Source organism: Benincasa hispida, chromosome 8, assembly GCF_009727055.1.
Source record: "Benincasa hispida cultivar B227 chromosome 8, ASM972705v1, whole genome shotgun sequence".
NCBI lineage: Eukaryota > Viridiplantae > Streptophyta > Magnoliopsida > Cucurbitales > Cucurbitaceae > Benincasa > Benincasa hispida.
Window position 1 is genome coordinate 36,434,437 of NC_052356.1, and position 9,645 is coordinate 36,444,081.

Genomic DNA, 9,645 nt, shown 5'->3' on the forward strand with positions numbered 1-9,645 from the left:
GCACACTATACGATCGTTTAGAGAAGCTATCTGATCGTGTAGGCGAGAGTGTGCAATCGTTTAGGTGCGCGAGGGACAATCGTTTAGGCGGAGAAGAGCTATCGTATAGTCTCTCGAGCGATCGTTTTCTTTCACCAACGCGTGCTTCCGAAAAACTTTTTGGGCGAATGACGGATGACGCAAAAAATGAAAACTAATTTCATTTTAACTCATTGGTTACAATAATCAACGGTGCCCACTAACCCACGTCCGAATGTGAAACTTGGCATAATTATCTTATAATTAACCAACTAATTAATTAATAAATATAATCATATCATATTTTTATCCTATAGTTTGATATCACATATCTACTATAGCATTTTCTCCTCTACTTGATATAAATCATATTTATATCTTATTTCCTCCAAAATAATGTATCTCATACATTTAGCCAATTATATCATATATAATTAACCAGTCCAATTATATCATATATAATCGAACTTTCTCTTGTCAATTTGAACATTTCAAATTAACTCAAATACTAGTTCTCAACTTTATCCAAACTACCTGGGGGACCTAATGGACCTGTGGCTCGAAGCTCCAATGGTACGTGAATAGTTGACTAAACTCTTTAGCCACGAGATTCACCATCCATTAACTGTCAGGCATTCCACTAAAGACCAACAGTTGAACTCTTCTTACCACAGATATATTTTTGTGTCCATCGAATATAACCATTCATGAGTACGGTGACCCTTCACAGATGCTCGTAAGTACAACTGGGTCAAATTAGCATTATGCCCCTGTAGTTACATCTCACACCTTAAGTACTATTGATTCCTCTAATGAACTATACAACATAGTCCTATTATGTGTGAACACCTCTCGGGCCAAGAGAAGGTGTGTAGCGCCACATCGTTCAAGCCCTGGAATCAGCCCTTAAGGGAGCTATCTATTTACTTACCCCTGCCTCAAGAAAGCCTCGTGGGTAATCCATCTTGTATAGCTGAGTTCCCAGGCTCCTAAACCAGACGAATCCCAAAATGGGTAGTTTGAATCGGCGAACTGGCACTCGTACCCATACAAATCAAAGGACTGCGCTCAATGGCAGGAGTTCCAACCATTGGTTGAGGTCATGTTACCTATGGTCATCCTAGTGAAGTGAAGTCACTGTCATGAATGGTGTTATATAACGAGACGTTAACACTTCGTGGTTAGGGGTGCTCTTATACAACGTCCGTCCGCTCGTATGTCCCCAACACGAATGATCAGGATCAGACCATCTGTGACAAGTCACAACACTTGTGACCATTCCACAAAGCGGGCCGCATCCGTAGCGTTACCAGAATAAGGTTTCCCTCCTATATCCATATACTATGGTTATAACTCACGACATGATCCACTTGTATGTCACTATATACATGCTTGAGTCACATACAGGTAACCAGAGATTTTATGTTTATTGGTTTGTGGTAAAGCAAATAAAACAAGTAAATGAGCAAAAATTCAAGATATGAAGTAAATATCATATATTAACAACACAAGCGTCCGTACAAACTGTTTACAAACTACAGGACACGAGACTTTAGGGCATCAACCCCAACACTTCCAACAGTAGAAGAGAATTCATCTGAAACTTTTAATTTCTTCAAATACTCACAAATGCATTTCTTTAATCTAATGACAATGTACAACATGAAGCTGGTAAGTATAATTTGTTTTCTCTTGTATTGGATGCAATTCCTTTCTTATATCCATTTCTTTAAGATCAAGACGAGACTTCAAATTATATTTAGTCCTCCCTTTAATATTCAACAATGTACTGATTACATTTTCACAAACATTTTTTTCAATATGCATGACATCTAAATTGTATCGCAGTAATAAATTGCTCCAATAAGGTAGCTCAAAGAATATGTTTTTCTTTAGCCAATCATTAGAACGTTTTCTCTTTTTCACACTATTGCCAAATACATGTTCTTCAAATTTGTTCACTTGTTCAAGTATATCACTTACAAACAAATTCTTAGAAGGTACGTTTTCTTCAATAAACCCATCAAACAACTCTCGTTGCAGTCTCCATTCATGCTCTATGGGTAAGAAATGACGATGACCCATGTAGCACATTTTTCCACTATTTTTTAAATAAAGTGATCGAGTATCAAAATTACATGAAGAACAGCTAAAGTACCTTTTGTATTCCAACTAGATAAGTTTTCATATGCTGGAAAATCATTAACTGTCCATAATAATGCAACACACATGTTAAAATTTTGTTTTAGTGAAGCATCATAAGTTTCACCCTACATCCCATAAGAACTTCAGTTCATCAATTAACAGTTGTAAAAAGATGTCAGTATCATTACCAAGGCCTTTAGGTCCAGGAATGAGTAATGATAACATGGAATAAGGCTCTTTCATACACATTTATTGTGGCAAATTATATGGGATAAGAATGACAGGCCAGACACTATAAGATAGACTTATATTTCCAAATGGATTAAATCCATCACTAGCCAATCCAAGTCAAACTTTTCAAGGCTCTGAAGCAAATAAACTATATGATTCATCAAGTGTTTTCCAAGCAATAGTGCCAACAGGATGCGTAAGAACTTCATCATCTACTCGTCCATTCAAATGCCAAGTCATACTTGATGCAGTCTTTCTTAACATGTATAATCTTTTTAATCTTGGAGTTAGAGGAAAATATCGCAAAACTTTTTGTGGAATCTTCTTCTTTTTATTTATTTCATTTGGCTTCCACCTAGATTCTCCACAAACTAAACATTCATCAGCTTTTGCATTTTCCTTCCAATATAGTTGGCAATTATTAGAGCATGCATGTATCTTCGAGTAATGAAGCCCCAAAGCTTGAAGGATTTTCCTTGTCTCATAGTAATTATTAGGTAGATCAGTACCTTTTGGAAATACATCTTTTAATAACTCAAGTAGTAAAGTAAATGATTTATTACTCTAACTTCCAAAAGACTTTAGATGAAACAACTTCATAATGAACGACAACTTGGAATATTTTGATAAAGCTCTTTTTTTGCATCATTCAACAATCTATAAAACTGAGAAGCATTCTCATTAGGTTCTTCATCATAACCATGCTTATTTGATTCTCCTTTACTAATCCAGTTATCTGTGTTAAAAACACCAAAATTATCCTCTAGTATTTCAAAAATATCTTCATCACCAGTGTCATTATCATTTTCTCCTACTTCATAAGTAAAACTTTCTTCACCATGGATTGTGCATCTAGTGTAACTTGGAACTATTCCAAACATTAACAAATTTGCTTGAACATCGTTTCAAATCTTAAGTACTACATTATTGCATCTTTTACATGGACAAGATATTTGACTAGCCGTTGCATGCATAATTGCAAAATCCAAAAACTTCTAACTCCGTTTCTATATTCTTGCAATACTCGATTTCTAATTGCATCCAACTTCTATCCATTTTATACACTTCTTTCTAAAAAGTGTGAGATTACTTGAACCAAATTAGTACTTTAAGCTAATTTACAATTCAAAGAATAAAAGCGAGAGAATGACAATAAAAGAAAAGTAAATAATGTATTTAAAAGTAGTTTAAATATCATCATAATACAAATAAAGAATCATTCATTCTATTCTCTTTTTTTTACACTTTGGGTTGATGTTGGCAAAAGAGTGTTACTCTGCATTGTACACTTTTATGCACTTCAAAATATGAAATAGTAAGAGAATAAAAATGGGGAAGATGGAGATTCAAGAAGTATTTTTACCTCAAAAAAGCATCCACATTTGACTAGATATTACTTTAAACTAATGATTACATCTAACAACATCAATTATTACTTTAAACTAATTTACAATTCAAAGAATAAAGGGAGAGAATGACAATAAAAGAAAAGTAAATAATGTATTTAAAAGTAATTTAAATAATATAAGTACTCATCATGATTGTTCATTGTGTTTTTAGTTTAAAAAATTCAGAAACCTACTTGTTTAAAGGTATGTGCTCAATGGTCCTCTAATTGGTATTGTTCTACACAAGTCATTGTTTGAGACATCCTTGAAACAAAGGAGACACAATCCATCATAAACAAATCACATGACATGGCACAAAACTTCAACTAAGGATGTATATCACCTAAATGAACTAATACACAACGGTGAAATTATACAAAGACTTACACAAGTTTAAGACTTGTAATTCCAGTAAGTTCTCTCGAGATTGGTCCATTTAACGGTTATCATTAAGTCGTCTGCAAAACAGAATAAAAGTTCAGACAAAAGATTGTGAAAAGAAAGGATCATAGGATAAAGCATTCATTCAGATTTTACTTACATCCAGAAACAAAAAGATGATGGCCATTGATTTCACAATCCTAACATCAACTACCAAGCAGAAGTGGAAAGAGATTATTCTTTAAAACATGGACCGATGATTTGTTGTAAGATGATGATCATACCATTATTATATAAAAAATGTTATTCAATATAAATTGAAGCTACAAAAAAATAAAACTTCTAAACAAACATAACTAAACTAAACAAAGATGAATAACGTAAATGAAACTCACAAGAATACATGAGATTTCAATTTCCCCAAAGAAAGTGGAATTCTTACAGTGATGTTGTCATTATACAGGTTCAAATTGATAAGGCTCTTCAAGTTTCCAAACTCATCTAGAATAGTCCTATGGATGTTGTTTTTGTAAAATTCCTTACATATTTAGTCGCAGCAGAGTAAAAAAATGAACAATTTGAAGATGCACACATGTATATTTAATACACCCAACGAGCTTATTAAAAACATATTTGATAATGTAAGAGATGTAAAAACACCAAAACTTCATCAGCATCACCACGCTAAAATATCAACACGTGCAACTTGATAGTTTATTAAAAACCACGGTAAAATTTAAAAAACAATCACAAATCTAAAATGGCTCTACTGATTGGTTAAGACAATCAAACCTTGAAAACCATCAGTTGAGTAATAAGATCAAGCGCAAGGAGATCAAGAAGTCGCCTAAGATCAATTCGTTGGTCCAATTCTTTGGTGGCTAGCCAACTTTTAATTTCAGTCAACCTCGATTAGTTGTTCCTCCCCATATAATCCCAACTGGAGGTAATATAGCTTATGTTTTCTTCAAACCAAAACTATATTTGTAAACAAGAACATGTGAAATCCAACTTACCAAAACAGAATGTCCAATCAAGCTACTTAAAAACTGCAGATTTACCAACTCCCTATAAAAGAAAAATAAATCAAGACCTTTATAGAAAATTTAGATATTGATAGATAATTTAGATTCACATATATTCTAAAATTAACACAATTACTATAAGAAACTATTAAAATGTAAACAAACTATGGATTACTTGGACATGGATGATAAATGAAGCAAATCGAGCTTGTATGATTGATACTTGTAAACAAAAATATTAATAAGTTTCCTATTACTTTATTCAACATTATGATCCATACAATCATAAAAGCATATGTCTACTGAAATAAAAATCTCCATTACAGTTCATAGAGAAAATATCACAAAAGAACATTCTGATAAGCATTTGTATTTGAGAATATAAACCTTTCATAAACTAGATGCGATTTAGACAAATTTTATGTGACATGAATAAAATTAAGGATGGTTGATTGGACTGGCATTGTTGATATTAAATGAGAGTGTCCACCATTATCTTCTAGCTCAAGAATCATATCCCATACAACCTTCAGATTGATAAATATATAAGTTTCAAGCCAACTCCTAGTTTTTTGTACCAAATAAGTCCTAACATTAAAAAATCTCAATGTGTAAAACAAGCTACTATCTCTAGGAAACATGTAAGCTGGAGGTCTATGGGAAATGGCTCCAAAAGCACGGAGATAGCCAGGCCTAACATAGGCCCAGACATAGCATAATATGAAATCCCTAGCCTTAATTGAAATCGAAATTCCAACCATTCCTTCTTCCACTATGTAAATCCTTTATCTAATAAAAAAAAACAAAACAAAACATCATCAATAAAACCAGAACATCATCACAGGAAATCCTTTATCTAATAAAACCACAAAATTTTACATATATTCTAAAATTGTAGAAATTTGAAATTTCATAGAAAAGGATGAAGACAGATATGTTAAGTTTTCTACTTCATTTCAAAAGTCTGAGTAGACGGAGCTGCTTGCGAACCTAAAAGCGGAGATCGGAGCTTGAGCTTGAAAGTGATGGAACAGGTCGGCGGAGTTGGAACAGAGCGAATGAAATGAAGCTTAGCAGCGGAACGAACAACACAGAGATTCAAGGAAAAGGCAAAATGAATAGAGCGGAGGAGACGACGGAGGAGATGATGGAGGAGACGGAAAATTGAAGAGAAGAAATGTATTCGCGAACCCACAGAAATTAACCCTACATGTTTTTTTTTCTTTTCTAAATTATTACATATGCACATTTTTCTTTAAAAATAAATAGATATTTCTTCCAAGGTTTTCTTAAAACCTTCGATTAAGAATAATATATATTTAAAAGGTTTTCAAAATCCTTTAATAAATGTATATCTCTTTCAGAGATGTCTATAACCATCGATAAAAGTATATATATTTTTTAAAGATTTTTTTAAAGACATTCGATAAAGGATAATACATTTGTAAAGGATTTTAATATCCTTTGATAAATATATATCTCTTTCAAAGGTATCTAATATAACCTTTGATAGATGTATATATTTTTCAAAGGTTTTTTAAAGACCTTTGATAAATGGTAATTTTCAAAGAATTTTGATATACTTTGATAAATGTATATCTTTTTCAAAGGTTTTCTTAACACTTTGATAAATATATATTTTTTCCAAAAATTTCTATTAACCTTCGATAAAAGTACATATTTTTTGAAGGTTTTTTTAAAGACCTTCAATAAAGGATAATACACTATTCAAAGGATTTTGATAACCTTTGATAAATGTACATCTTTTTCAAAGGTTTTCCTTACATCTTTTTCAAAGGTTTTCCTAACACCTTCAATAAATATATTTTTTTTTTCAAATGTTTCTATTAACCTTCGATAAAAATACATATTTTTTGAAGGTTTTTTTATAGACCTTTGATAAAGGGTAATATATTTTTCAAAGGATTTTGATATCCTTTGATAAATATATATCTTTTTCAAAGGTTTTCCTAACACCTTCGATAAATATATATTTTTTCAATTTGTATTAACCTTCAATGAAAATACATATTTCTCGAAGATGTTTTAAGGATCTTCGTGATATGTACATCTTTTTCGAAGGTTTATTATAACCTCCAATAAAAGATGGTCACATTAGGTCAATTTTCTTGTAGTGGTTATATGTGATATAACATATAGTTTAATATTTATATATATATTATTATTTTTATTTTTATCAAAATTCAAATTTTGAATTTGAATTGTGAAATTAAAAATATGGGGAGGGAGTTGTAACTCCCTCAAGCCATTCAATCTCTCATCTCACATGAAAATAGAAAAGAGAGAAATTGGGTTCTCTCAACTTCATGGCTCCATGAAAAATCTATCAATCTATCTCACACTCCTCCCTTACCAAGATTGAAGGCAAACCCATAACTCTACATGATTATCTTCTTTGAGAATAACGAGGAAGACTTCGTGGTGGTGTCTCTCCTGTACGTTGAGTTTGTGGGTCCAGAATTTGTGAGATCAAGAAAAGCTAATATGTTATTGATCTATAAAACTAAATTAGAGATACAATTGCAATTATTGCTTCCACTTCGGGTATTTAGAAACCTTTTATTGGTATCACAGCAATGTTCCATGTCTCTAATTTTACTTTTTGAACATCAATTTAGAGTTTTCTTGTGATTTTTTTATCTTCATTATAAGTTTCGATGGATTGCACTTGGATGTTTTGAAATTAGCATAGAATTACCTGAATATTTAGTCGATTTGTAAGGGTCCATTGTTTTTTGGGTGTTTAATTCTTGCAATCAAGTCTGTATTCAACTTCATGTTGATTGTGCTATGTTCTAAGTTTAATTTGGAGCAAGTTCAAAGGAAAATGGATGAAAAACGAAGATGGAAGTAGCATTTTACTGATATCAGAGTGTAGAAGTGGTCTTGTACAGTGCCACGGTCCTCAACGAAAAATACGTATAGTGTCGTGGAGCTCATTACTACATGAAGCAATGCTGCACATTTTTCCACCCAGTGCAGCTACGCTCTTACCATAGTGCTACTGTGCTTTGGATGGAAAGACCAGAACGCTGTCGTGCTCTCCCTATGTAAAGCTCGAACCCTAATTATTTTAACTAAGAGTAAGTAATGAGATGTCTTTTAATGAGTTGAATGAAGCCATGACTTAGGAAGGATAGAGGGTGGAAGTATGAAGAAATAAACTCGTGTAAGCTAAGTGTAAACCCCGAAATTAAGTTCCTAAACAAGTAATGTTTTGCCAAAGGAATGATACTATAATATCATATTAAGTGAAAATCCCATGCAAATTATAGAGGTTAGAGGAGAAAGGAAAAGAAAAATGTAGTAAATAACAAGAAATCACTTATTGGCTTAGGCTTGATCATTAGATATGAGTTGGCGTGCGAATTATCCTTGAAATTGTGGATGCAGCAGGAAGATTAAAAGGAAAAAGGAACTTCAACTTTGGGTTTTGGCAATCTTAACATGAGAAAATTTAGGTGAAAATCAAGTGCCATTTGAAAGCTGAGAGAATCTAACTTTCAAAGTTATTTTGTTGGAGAAAGATGGCAGGAGAAGAAGAATGGAAAGTGATGAAATTATAGGAGAGACAGAATCTTGGATTAATCAGGACCCAAGGTGAAGATTGGGATCTCAAAGCCAAACTATAAGAAATTTGTGGCTGGAATTTTAAGGTAAGAAATTTAACTCAATTCTAAACATATTTGTAGAAGGAAGTTTCTTCAAAAGAGGTCTGGATTTTGCGTTATGGATTTTTAAATTTGTAATAGAGAACTTGTGCATAAGCAAATAGCTGCTTAGGAAGAATAAGCAAACAGCTCACAGTGGAGATTATAGTGAGATTTTGTGAAGAAGATCTCGCAAATGAAGGAGATCTCGCTAATTTTGTAAAAAAGATCTCGCTCTAGAGGAAAATCTCACTAGAAATTGGGCAGGTATCGCTAGTGTCGTTGGTGGCTGAGTATCACTAGTGTCGTTGGTAATGAGATCTCGCTGGTATCGCTCAACGTGATCTCGCTAGTGTCGCTCAAGGTGATCTCACTGGTGTCGCTCGTGGTGATCTCGCTGGTGTCGATCGTGGTGATCTCGCTGGTCTCGCTCGTGGTGATCTCACTAGTATGGCTCTAGGGGATCTTGCTGGTGTGGTTCATAAGGATCTCACCAATAGAGCCGTCTGTGTAAAATTCCTTTAATAAATGAATTAACTGAGATATTTTACTAAGAATTCTCAGTGGTTTAATCGGGAAATATGTCCTTTCAGGCCAAATAGAGCTAGAAGAAGCATGTAACGCGTTAAGAGGCCAACAAGTTGTGAGTGACTACACGATGGCTTACTGCTTTATTGATTTAGAAATTATGGTTTCTTTGAAAACAATTCTCATGCTAAGTGTTTTAATGAATTGCCAAGCAACATATTTATGAAACTGTTTCTCAGGCTAAGTAGAGCATGTTTT

The 9,645-nt window shown here is 33.0% G+C and overlaps 1 long non-coding RNA gene across 2 annotated transcripts; it reads right to left on the reverse strand.

Moving 5' to 3' along the window:
- Positions 1 to 3,874: 3,874 nt before the first annotated feature.
- On the reverse strand, positions 3,875 to 6,438 carry LOC120082773. Of its 2 annotated transcripts, XR_005483275.1 has the most exons (4): positions 6,179 to 6,438; positions 5,180 to 5,231; positions 4,956 to 5,103; positions 3,875 to 4,240 (listed from the first exon to the last, which is right to left on the reverse strand). It is a non-coding gene; the product is annotated as an uncharacterized LOC120082773 (long non-coding RNA). The 2 variants fall into 2 exon arrangements; XR_005483274.1 differs by having other exon boundaries at positions 4,956 to 5,231.
- Positions 6,439 to 9,645: the final 3,207 nt, after the last annotated feature.